Raw genomic sequence first — 13,253 nt, 5'->3', positions numbered from 1 at the left:
AGAGGGTGAAGTAGAGAGGGTGAGGTAGAGAGGGCGAGGTAGAGTTTGCAAGGTAGAGATGGCGAGAATAGCGACGTTGAGGTAGAGAGGGCGAGGTAGAGATGGCGAGCTAGAGAGGGCGAGGTAGAGATGGCGAGGTAGAGATGGCGAGGATAGAGAGGGTGAGGTAGAGATGGCGAGAATAGAGACGTTGAGGTAGAGAGGGTGAGGTAGAGAGGGTGAGGTAGAGAGGGCGAAGTAGAGTTGGCGAGAATAGAGATGTTGAGGTAGAGAGAGGGAGGTAGAGATGGCGAGGTAGAGAGGGTGAGGTAGAGATGGCGAGGTAGAGAGGGTGAGGTAGAGTTGGCGAGGTAGAGATGGCGAGGATAGAGAGGGTGAGATTTTTTTAATTTTTTTTATTTCACCTTTATTTAACCAGGTAGGCTAGTTGAGAACAAGTTCTCATTTGCAACTGCGACCTGGCCAAGATAAGGCATAGCAGTGTGAACAGACAACACAGAGTTACACATGGAGTAAACAATTAACAAGTCAATAACACAGTAGAAAAAAGGGGAGTCTATATATACATTGTGTGCAAAAGGCATGAGAAGGTAGGCAAATAATTACAATTATGCAGATTAACACTGGAGTGATAAATTATCAGATGGTTATGTACAGGTAGAGATATTGGTGTGCAAAAGAGCAGAAAAATAAAAATAAATAAATAAAAACAGTATGGGGATGAGGTAGGTGAAAATGGGTGGGCTATTTACCAATAGACTATGTACAGCTGCAGCGATCGGTTAGCTGCTCAGATAGCAGATGTTTGAAGTTGGTGAGGGAGATAAAAGTCTCCAACTTCAGCGATTTTTGCAATTCGTTCCAGTCACAGGCAGCAGAGAACTGGAACGAAAGGCGGCCAAATGAGGTGTTGGCTTTAGGGATGATCAGTGAGATACACCTGCTGGAGCGCGTGCTACGGATGGGTGTTGCCATCGTAACCAGTGAACTGAGATAAGGCGGAGCTTTACCTAGCATGGACTTGTAGATGACCTGGAGCCAGTGGGTCTGGCGACGAATATGTAGCGAGGGCCAGCCGACTAGAGCATACAAGTCGCAGTGGTGGGTGGTATAAGGTGCTTTAGTGACAAAACGGATGGCACTGTGATAAACTGCATCCAGTTTGCTGAGTAGAGTGTTGGAAGCAATTTTGTAGATGACGTCGCCGAAGTCGAGGATCGGTAGGATAGTCAGTTTTACTAGGGTAAGTTTGGCGGCGTGAGTGAAGGAGGCTTTGTTGCGGAATAGAAAGCCGACTCTTGATTTGATTTTCGATTGGAGATGTTTGATGTGGGTCTGGAAGGAGAGTTTAGAGTCTAGCCAGACACCTAGGTACTTATAGATGTCCACATATTCAAGGTCGGAACCATCCAGGGTGGTGATGCTGGTCAGGCGTGCGGGTGCAGGCAGCGAACGGTTGAAAAGCATGCATTTGGTTTTACTAGCGTTTAAGAGCAGTTGGAGGCCACGGAAGGAGTGCTGTATGGCATTGAAGCTCGTTTGGAGGTTAGATAGCACAGTGTCCAAGGACGGGCCGGAAGTATATAGAATGGTGTCGTCTGCGTAGAGGTGGATCAGGGAATCGCCCACAGCATGAGAAACATCATTGATATATACAGAGAAAAGAGTCGGCCCGAGAATTGAACCCTGTGGCACCCCCATAGAGACTGCCAGAGGACCGGACAGCATGCCCTCCGATTTGACACACTGAACTCTGTCTGCAAAGTAATTGGTGAACCAGGCAAGGCAGTCATCCGAAAAACCGAGGCTACTGAGTCTGCCGATAAGAATACGGTGATTGACAGAGTCGAAAGCCTTGGCAAGGTCTATGAAGACGGCTGCACAGTACTGTCTTTTATCGATGGCGGTTATGATATCGTTTAGTACCTTGAGCGTGGCTGAGGTACACCCGTGACCGGCTCGGAAACCAGATTGCACAGCGGAGAAGGTACGGTGGGATTCAAGATGGTCAGTGACCTGTTTGTTGACTTGGCTTTCGAAGACCTTAGATAGGCAGGGCAGGATGGATATGGGTCTGTAACAGTTTGGGTCCAGGGTGTCGCCCCCTTTGAAGAGGGGGATGACTGCGGCAGCTTTCCAATCCTTGGGGATCTCAGACGATATGAAAGAGAGGTTGAACAGGCTGGTAATAGGGGTTGCGACAATGGCGGCGGATAGTTTCAGGAATAGAGGGTCCAGATTGTCCAGCCCAGCTGATTTGTACGGGTCCAGGTTTTGCAGCTCTTTCAGGACATCTGCTATCTGGATTTGGGTAAAGGAGAACCTGGAGAGGCTTGGGCGAGTAGCTGCGGGGGGGGGGGAGCTGTTGTCCGAGGTTGGAGTAGCCAGGCGGAAGGCATGGCCAGCCGTTGAGAAATGCTTGTTGAAGTTTTCGATAATCATGGATTTATCAGTGGTGACCATGTTACCTAGTCTCAGTGCAGTGGGCAGCTGGGAGGAGGTGCTCTTGTTCTCCATGGACTTCACAGTGTCCCAGAACTTTTTGGAGTTGGAGCTACAGGATGCAAACTTCTGCCTGAAGAAGTTGGCTTTAGCTTTCCTGACTGACTGTGTGTATTGGTTCCTGACTTCCCTGAACAGTTGCATATCGCGGGGACTATTCGATGTTAGCGCAGTCCGCCACAGGATGTTTTTGTGCTGGTCGAGGGCAGTCAGGTCTGGAGTGAACCAGGGGCTATATCTGTTCTTAGTTCTGCATTTTTTGAACGGAGCATGCTTATCTAAAATGGTGAGGAAGTTACTTTTAAAGAAAGACCAGGCATCCTCAACTGACGGGATGAGGTCAATGTCCTTCCAGGATACCCGGGCCAGGTCGATTAGAAAGGCCTGCTCACAGAAGTGTTTTAGGGAGCGTTTGACAGTGATGAGGGGTGGTCGTTTGACTGCGGCTCCGTAGCGGATACAGGCAATGAGGCAGTGATCGCTGAGATCCTGGTTGTAGACAGCGGAGGTGTATTTGGAGGGCCAGTTGGTCAGGATGACGTCAATGAGGGTGCCCTTGTTTACAGAGTTAGGGTTGTACCTGGTGGGTTCCTTGATGATTTGAGTGAGATTGAGGGCATCTAGCTTAGATTGTAGGACTGCCGGGGTGTTAAGCATATCCCAGTTTAGGTCACCTAACAGAACAAACTCTGAAGCTAGATGGGGGGCGATCAATTCACAAATGGTGTCCAGGGCACAGCTGGGAGCTGAGGGGGGTCGGTAGCAGGCGGCAACAGTGAGAGACTTATTTCTGGAGAGAGTAATTTTCAAAATTAGTAGTTCGAACTGTTTGGGTATGGACCTGGAGAGTATGACATTACTTTGCAGGCTATCTCTGCAGTAGACTGCAACTCCTCCCCCTTTGGCAGTTCTATCTTGACGGAAGATGTTATAGTTGGGTATGGAAATCTCAGAATTTTTGGTGGCCTTCCTGAGCCAGGATTCAGACACGGCAAGGACATCAGGGTTAGCAGAGTGTGCTAGAGCAGTGAGTAAGACAGAGAATAGAGAGATAGAGATGGCGAGAATAGAGACGTTGAGGTAGAGAGGGTGAGGTAGAGAGGGTGAGGTAGAGAGGGCGAGGTAGAGTTGGCGAGGTAGAGATGGCGAGAATAGAGACGTTGAGGTAGAGAGGGCGAGGTAGAGATGGCGAGGTAGAGAGGGCGAGGTAGAGATGGCGAGGATAGAGACGTTGAGGATAGAGAGGGTGAGGTAGAGATGGCGAGGTAGAGATGGCGTGGTAGAGAGTGTGAGGTAGAGAGGGCGAGGTAGAGATGGCGAGGTAGAGATGGCGAGGTAGAGAGGGCGAGGTAGAGTTGGCGAGGTAGAGATGGCGAGGTAGAGATGGCGAGAATAGAGACGTTGAGGTAGAGAGGGCGAGGTAGAGTTGGCGAGGTAGAGATGGTGAGAATAGAGACGTTGAGGTAGAGAGGGTGAGGTAGAGATGGCGAGAATAGAGACGTTGAGGTAGAGAGGGTGAGGTAGAGATGGCGAGGTAGAGAGGGCGAGGTAGAGATGGCGAGGTAGAGATGGCGAGTTAGAGAGGGCGAGGATAGAGATGTTGAGGATAGAGAGGGTGAGGATAGAGACGTTGATGATAGAGAGGGTGAGGTAGAGATGGTGAGGTAGAGATGGTGAGGTAGAGATGGTGAGTTCGAATCAGTGTTTGCTGATTGATGTCATCAATCACTTGGACACTTCAAACCAGCTGCAACATGTTTTATTAAACCAGCACTATGCCCTCTGATGTTTTTGGTCTACATTACATCCGTTGTGATGTCAAGGATGAGAATGTCAGAAATGTCAAAGAAGGGAACCATTGTGACATAACAGAGACTTACAGTGATGTAACAGATGATGGAATGTACAGTACACACAGGGTTGTAATACCAAAGCGGAAGAGCTTCACCCCACATCACCACAAATAACAAAATATGATCCCAGTCTAAATGAATGTCCGTTTGACTCCTTGTTAAATCATCTGTCTGTTGGTCTTCACAGTTCTTGAACTGAATGCAGGATGTTACGGCCATGCAGTAGTCAGAACATACATAAATCAACTGTTTTCAATGACCATGGTGCTATATGGTAGATGATGAGATAAGTGGACCTAGGAGAGCTTTTGAGGGCTATTGTTCTCTGGGTGCTTACCAAACGGCCCCCTATTACTCATAAGCCCTAGTCAAAAGTAGTGCACTATGTCGGGAATAGGGTGCTATTTGGTAAGCATCCTCTCCATTTCATTAACTGTGGCTAAAGAGGAGAATGATACATTGGATAATTGAGGAGAACTAGGGCCCATGGCAACCAGAGTGGTGACAGAGCTATTACCATTTCATCTGTAAACACAACACAACACATAGCCTATTACATGAAGAACAGATGACCATGTCACACCCTGATCTGTTTCACCTGTCCTTGTGCTTGTCTCCACCCCCCTCCAGGTGTCACCCATCTTCCCCATTATCCCCTGGGTATTTATACCTGTGTTTTCCGTCTGTCTGTGCCAGTTTGTCTTGTTTTGTCAAGTAAACCAGCGTGTTATTCCGTGCGCCTGCTTTTTCCTTTTCTCAGTTTTTTTGCTCGTCTTCCCGGTTTTGACCCTTGCCTGCCTTGACTCTGAACCCGCCTGCCTGACCTGACCTCGAGCCTGCCTGCCACTCTGTACCTCCTGGACTCTGACCGTGTTATGATCTTTTTGCCTGTCTACAACCTGTCTCTTGCCTGCCCCTTGGATACCTAATAAATATCAGACTCAAACCATCTGCCTCCCATGTCTGCATCTGGGTCTCGCCCTGTGCCCTTATAGACCAACTGAGTATACCAAACATTAAATTATGGGCAGAAAGACACATTTTACTCCTTCTTTCATTGAATCAGATGGTTTATTCATCAAAAAAACCGTTTGATGTTACCATTTTAATTATTTGACAGAGTGGGCAAACTAAGCAGGACATGCCAATGATGAACAGTGAACCATCGTACTCATGCATAAAACAGTAAATAATGCAAGAAAAGCGTAACAAGTTTTAATTTTATAAAGCTTGTGTGGGAGAGGTGGAAGAATGACAAACCTCCTGGCATTGACAACTTAGATGGAAAGCTACTGAGGATGGTAGCTGACTCTATAGCCACTCCTATCTGTCATATCTTTAATCTGAGCCTAGAGGAAGGTGTTTGTCCTCAGGCCTGGAGGGAAGCCAAAGTCATTCCGCTACCCAAGAGTGGTAGAGCGGCCTTTAATGATTCGAACAGCAGACCAATCAGCTTGCTGCCAGCTCTTAGTAAACTGTTGGAAAAATGGGTGTTTGACCAAATACAATAACATTTCTGTGCAAACAAATTGACAACAGACTTTCGGCATGCTTATAGAGAAGGGCACTCAATATGTTGTCGTGTTTCTGACTGATTAAATTAAATGACAGGCTTTTTTTTATCTAATCAATTATGTTTTATTACGTGATTGAAATAAACCATGCAACAATTAACTTGTCATTAACCCGGGGACCACGGAAGAGTGTTTATAGAGCTGCTGTCTTCCGAATAAATTCTCTTAAAGATCTGAAGATCTTTTATATCAATAGCAGTCAATTATTAAGCGTCACCTTATTCAGTCTCATCTGAACGTTGTAAAATTATTGGTTATTGTCACGAATCCTGGCTAACAAGTTGAATCAGCAATATAAAAATTGGCTTATTTACTAAATATCTAAATAATCACACAGAATTACATGTACACAGGATGGATCATACATCAATTACTAATCATGTCATAAAAGAAAAAGTCCCTAGCGGACAAAACCGATATGACAGCTTGTTACACAAAGAAAGGGGGTTGGGTTTGAATGAAAGAGCGGGAAGACTGAGGGACAAAGGGTTTGGGTCTCTATCGGACCTTGAGAAGCTATGCTATCGTAAATACAGAATCTTATGCATTCTAATATCCGCCCATTCGTAAAAGGAAAATGCAAGATATATATTTACTCTGAGCTACGCTTCGATAGATGGGTCGAAGATGGAAGACTGGTTTGCCCAGCAGAGATCGCCATTGTCCTTTTGAAGAATCTTTCTGGTCGTAGTGTTGTAGAGCAGATACGTTGAAGTACCCTGTTGTTCTAAGGAGATTGTCTGTCCTTTCTTAGGCCACGTACGTTTACAGCTGCAGCTGATAACTCAACTTCTAGGATGTATCACTTCTACTTTAGTGAATAAGAGTTCAAAGTCAATACCATAATCAGCTCGCTCTGAATTCTGGCTGGTCTAGCAGAAATTCATCCTTCCAGCGTGGTGATTGTCACCTCCACGTTGAAATTAACACTTTAAACGTATGGACACCGTATGGAACGAAGGTTGACTTTCGTCAACGGGCTTTTGTATTGGAGTTATGTGCGTGTTTCATAGATCTCAACCAATGTCTGTTCACTTGGGCGTGGCCACTGAGTGAGCATAGTTTACTTATGAAAACAATTCTCTCTTTTAAAAGCTAAAATTACATTTCATATTTTCACAAACAGTTTCATATTTAAACATTTAAATTGCACAACAATTCCATGTGAATCTGATAACTAGAATGTGTAGACTTTCCACTATATAATTTATGTCGTCCTGTCATCAGATATAATGTCCCAGACAACAACTGATCTGACATCATATTCTTTAAGTACCAACGGACACTTTCAACTGGTTGGATTACAGAAATATTGTTCCTTTCCCCAACCTTTTGACCATTCTGGAGAGAAAAGGGGAAAAGGTATTTATGGGCGTCATAAACCCAACAGGCCAATGGGGCGGCAGGGTAGCCTAGTGGTTAGAGCGTTGGACTAGGAAGGTTGCAAGTTCAAACCCCCGAGCTGACAAGGTACAAATCTGTCGTTCTGCCCCTGAACAGGCAGTTAACCCACTGTTCCTAGGCCATCATTGAAAATAAGTATTTGTTCTTAACTGACTTGCCTAGTTAAATAAAGGTCAAATAAAAAAATAAAAAATGGCATGACAATATACTGCACTGGCACAAATTACTGATGATTGGTTGAAAGAAAATTGATAACAAGAAGATTGTGGAAGCTGTACTGTTCGATTTCAGTGAAGACTGAAATTATTGACCATAACCTGCTGTTGAAAAAACATACAGTACCAGTCAAAAGATTGGACACACCTACTCGTTCAAGGGTTTTTCTCTATTTTTACTATTTTCTACATTGTAGAATAATAGTGAAGACATCAAAACTATGAAATAACACAAATGGAATCATGTAGTAACCAAAAAAGTGTAAAACAAATCAAAATATATTTTAGATTTTAGATTCTTCAAAGTAGCCACCCTTTGCCTTGATGAAAGCTTTGCACACTCTTGGCATTCTCTCAACAAGCTTCATGAGGAATGCTTTTCCAACAATCTTGAAGGCGTTCCCACATATGCTGAGCACTGATGCAGCACCATCACTCTCCTTCTTGGTCAAATAGCCCTTACACAGCCTTTTTTTAATGTATGTACTGTAATTCTGTCCTTGGGCTGTTCATGTCTATTAATGTTTTGTGTCATGTTTCATGTTTTGTTTGGACCCCAGGAAGAGTAGTATGGTCATGTCCACTGCTCAGTCAAAATACTGCCCAGTGTGTTTACTTGTTTTCGTGTGTGCTTCTCCTCTCTCTCTCTCTGTGTCTCTCTGTGTCTCTCTGTGTCTGTGTCTCTCTCTCTCTCTCTCTCTCTCTCTCTCTCTCTGTGTCTCTCTCTCTCTCTCACTCTCTCGCTCTCCTCTCTCTCTCTCTCTCTCGCTCTTCTCTCTCTCTCTCTCACTCTCTCGCTCTCCTCTCTCTCTCTCTCTCGCTCTTCTCTCTCTCTCACTCTCTCGCTGTGACCAGTTCCATCCAGCCATATAGAGATCCATTAAAAGATAGACACGCTATAGGCCAATCTGTCCACCGGCTAGAGAAATGTACTGTATATGTGTTGCACATATATAGGAACATGGTACATGTATAGACACCAGTAACATATCAAATGTATGTACACACTACCGTTCAAAAGTTTGGCGTCACTTAGAAATGTTCTTGTTTTTTAAAGAAAAGCACATTTTTTGTCCATTAAAATAACATCAAATTGATCAGAAATACAGTGCAGACATTGTTAATGTTCTAAATGACTATTGTAGCTGGAAACGGCAGATTTTTTTATGGAATATCTACATAGGCGTACAGAGGGCCATTATCAGCAACCATCACCCCTGTGTTCCAATGGCACGCTGTGTCAGCTAATCCAAGATGATCATTTAAAAGGAGAATTAATCATTAGAAAACCCTTTTGCAATTATGTTAGCACAGCTGAAAACTGTTGTCCTGATTAAAGAAGCAATAAAACTGGCCTTCTTTAGACTAGTTGAGTATCTGGAGCATCAGCATTTGTGGGTTCGATTACAGGCTCAAAATGGCCAGAAACAAAGTACTTTCTTCTGAAACTCATCAGTCTATTCTTGTTCTGAGAACTGAAGGCTGTTCCATGCGAGAAATTGCCAGGACACTGAAGATCTTGTACAACGCTCTGTACTACTCCCTTCACAGAACTGCTGGCTCTAACCAGAATGGAAAGAGGAGTGGGAGGCCCCGGTGCACAACTGAGCAAGAGGACAAGTACATTAGAGTGTCTAGTTTGAGAAACAGAGGCCTCACAAGTCCTCAACTGGCAGCTTCATTAAATAGTACCCGCAAAACACTAGTCTCAATGTCAACAGTGAAGAGCATATTCAAATCAAATCAAATCAAATGTTATTGGTCACATACACATGGTTAACAGATGTTATTGGTCACATACACATGGTTAGCAGATGTTATTGGTCACATACACATGGTTAGTAGATATTATTGGTCACATGGTTAGCAGATGTTATTGGTCACATACACATGGTTAGCAGATGTTATTGATCACATACACACGGTTAGCAGATGTTATTGGTCACATACACATGGTTAGCAGATGTTATTGGTCACATGGTTAGCAGATGTTATTGGTCACATGGTTAGCAGATGTTATTGGTCACATACACATGGTTAGCAGATGTTATTGGTCACATACACATGGTTAGTAGATGTTATTTGTCACATACATATGGTTAGCAGATGTTATTGGTCACATACACATGGTTAGTAGATGTTATTTGTCACATACACATGGTTAGCAGATGTTAATGCGAGTGTAGCGAAATGCTTGTGCTTCTAGTTCCGACAATGCAGTAATATCCAACGAGTGATCTAACCTAACAATTTCACAACAATTACCTTATACACACAAGTGTAAAGGGATAAATAATATGTACATAAAGATATATGAATGAGTGATGGTACAGAACGGTATAGGCAAGATGCAGTAGATGGTATAGAGTACAGTATATACAGTGAGGGGGAAAAGTATTTGATCCCCTGCTGATTTTGTACGTTTGCCCACTGACAAAGAAACGATCAGTCTATAATTTTAATGGTAGGTTTATTTGAACAGTGAGAGACAGAATAACAACAACAAAAAAAATCGAGAAAAACGCATGTCAAAAATGTTATAAATTGATTAGCATTTTAATGAGGGAAAGAAGTAAGTACACACTAAATGTAATGCAGAAATTGATAAATCGTACCTTTTCTTGACACTGTGGCACCGTTTGGGCATCCATTATTAATATATGAATTAATAGATAATAGATGAATAGATGAATAGAATGAAGTTAGAATGGTGACCTCCTACTTTGAAAGGACAGGAAGTGTTAGCTGTGCACTTGACCAGACATTCCACATTTAACCCACAGTTTTTTTTTTTTTTTGGGGGATTTATATGCAAAAATGAATGAAAAAATCAAATCAAATAGAGAGGTTTTAACAGGTTCATGTTTATCAGTAATTGGAAGAAGCAGTTCATGAAGAAGTTCATCAAGTGCAGCGTCTGGATGCTCCTTATTAATAATCAACAAATCATCAGATCAACAAATCTTTTTTTATTTTTTATTTTTTACATCATCCACATAGGAGTCACAGCATTGTACACTCTTTTAGGCCCAGCATTTGGAACCTGGGAACTACATTGTGATCACTGCATCCAGTTCTGCAGCATTAGTCAACACCTCCCCCATAAGCATTCCTGTCTCTTCTATAGATGTTATACCCTGGGTAGTTTATCAGAGACGTTATCGGTCCATTAATCGGTTGGTGTGTGTTTATGTACTGCAGGGCTAAAGCTATGAACCCATAGGCTTGGCTCTCTCATTCTGTAATGGGCATTAGGTTGCAGGTGCTGTTGGGTGGTTTAATATAAATGAACACGTAATAATACAAAAACTAGATGAGCGTCTGGACATAAGAACATAAACAGACAGGAAATGACAACAGAGTGACAGGAAATGACAACAGAGTGCTATTTTATAGGAGGAGTAATCAAAGAAGGTACAAGTGTGTGTAATGAAGGGTTGCCAGGTGTGTGTAATGAAGGGTTGCCAGGTGTGTGTAATGAAGGGTTGCCAGGAGTGTGTAATGAAGGGTTCCCAGGTGTGTGTAATGAAGGGTTGCCAGGTGTGCGTAGTGATGGGACCTCTGGTTAGTAGGACCTCTGATTAGTAGACAGGCGACCTCGAGCGCCGAAGAGGAGAGGCGGGAGTAGACGTGACGCATCCCTTCTAGGCTTTTGAGATGGAGGGTGGACAATGAGGGTGGTCGTATCAGATGTAAGGAAGAAGGAGACAGGAAGGGAGAGGGAGAGAAGGGGAATGATGGTAGGAGGGAGGGAGAATAGAGTGGGTTAGGATTAGAACAGAGAGGCTTAAGGACAGAGAGGATTAGAACAGAGAGGATTAGAACAGAGAGGAATAGGACAGAGAGGATTAGAACAGAGAGGATTAGAACAGAGAGGATTAGAACAGAGAGGATTAGAATAGAGAGGATTAGAACAGAGAGGATTAGAACAAAGAGGATTTGAACAGAGAGGATTAGAACAGAGAGGATTAGAACAGAGAGGATTAGAACAGAGAGGATTAGAACAGAGAGGATTAGAACAGAGAGGATTAGAACAGAGAGGAATAGAACAGAGAGGAATAGAACAGAGAGGATTAGAACAGAGAGGAATAGAACAGAGAGGATTAGAACAGAGAGGATTAGAACAGAGAGGATTAGAACAGAGAGGCTTAAGGACAGAGAGGATTAGAACAGAGAGGATTAGAACAGAGAGGATTAGAACAGAGAGGATTAGAACAGAGAGGCTTAAGGACAGAGAGGATTAGAACAGAGAGGATTAGAACAGAGAGGATTTGAACAGAGAGGATTAGAACAGAGAGGCTTAAGGACAGAGAGGATTAGAACAGAGAGGATTATAACAGAGAGGATTAGAACAGAGAGGATTAGAACAGAGAGGATTAGAACAGAGAGGAATAGAACATAGAGGATTAGAACAGAGAGGATTAGAACAGAGATTTAGAACAGAGAGGATTAGAACAGAGAGGAATAGAACAGAGAGGATTAGAACAGAGAGGAATAGAACAGAGATTTAGAACAGAGAGGATTAGAACAGAGAGGAATAGAACAGAGAGGGTTAGAACAGAGAGGAATAGAACAGAGAGGATTAGAACAGAGAGGATTAGAACAGAGAGGATTAGAACAGAGAGGATTAGAACAGAGAGGATTAGAACAGAGAGGATTAGAACAGAGAGGATTAGAACAGAGATTTAGAACAGAGAGGATTAGAACAGAGAGGAATAGAACATAGAGGATTAGAACAGAGAGGAATATAACAGAGATTTAGAACATAGAGGATTAGAACAGAGAGGATTAGAACAGAGAGGATTAGAACAGAGAGGAATATAACAGAGAGGATTAGAACAGAGAGGATTAAGGACAGAGAGGATTAGAACAGAGAGGATTAGAACAGAGAGGATTAGAACAGAGAGGATTAGAACAGAGAGGAATATAACAGAGAGGATTAGAACAGAGAGGATTAAGGACAGAGAGGATTAGAACAGAGAGGATTAGAACAGAGAGGATTAGAACAGAGAGGATTAGAACAGAGAGGAATAGAACAGAGAGGATTAGAACAGTGAGGAATAGAACAGAGAGGAATAGAACAGAGAGGATTAGAACAGAGAGGATTAGAACAGAGAGGATTAGAACAGAGAGGAATAGAACAGAGAGGATTAGAACAGAGAGGAATAGAACAGAGAGGATTAGAACAGAGAGGATTAGAACAGAGAGGATTAGAACAGAGAGGCTTAAGGACAGAGAGGATTAGAACAGAGAGGATTAGAACAGAGAGGATTAGAATAGATAGGAATAAAACAGAGAGGATTAGAGGTAGGTTGGAAGGTGTATGTGTGGGTACTGTGTATGTAATGTGTGTGTGTGTGTGTGTGTGTGCTTTTGTCACTCATGTACACTGTAAGTCTTCATTGTTTGATAAACTGAGTGTGTCTGTGGTTGTTTGGTCTTGCTCATTGTGTATGTATAATTTTACTGTGGTTGTGTGTTTTTGTGTGTACAATGAGAATGACTGTGGGTATGTGTTTGTGTGTGTGTGTGATTGTGTGTATGTGTGTGTAGTTTTGTATTTGTGTATATTGGTTGTATGTGTGTATATTGTGTGTGTGTGTACATTGTGCGTGTGCGTGTGCGTGTGTGTGTATATATATTGTCTGTGTGTGTGTGTGTGACTGTGTGTTACTGTGTGTACATACACATATCAGATTTTATGC

The sequence above is a fragment of the Oncorhynchus mykiss genome, chromosome 18 (genome assembly GCF_057628025.1).
Source record: "Oncorhynchus mykiss isolate SJ-2025 chromosome 18, ASM5762802v1, whole genome shotgun sequence".
Classification (NCBI taxonomy): domain Eukaryota; kingdom Metazoa; phylum Chordata; class Actinopteri; order Salmoniformes; family Salmonidae; genus Oncorhynchus; species Oncorhynchus mykiss.
Note: the sequence above shows the minus strand (reverse complement) of the source record.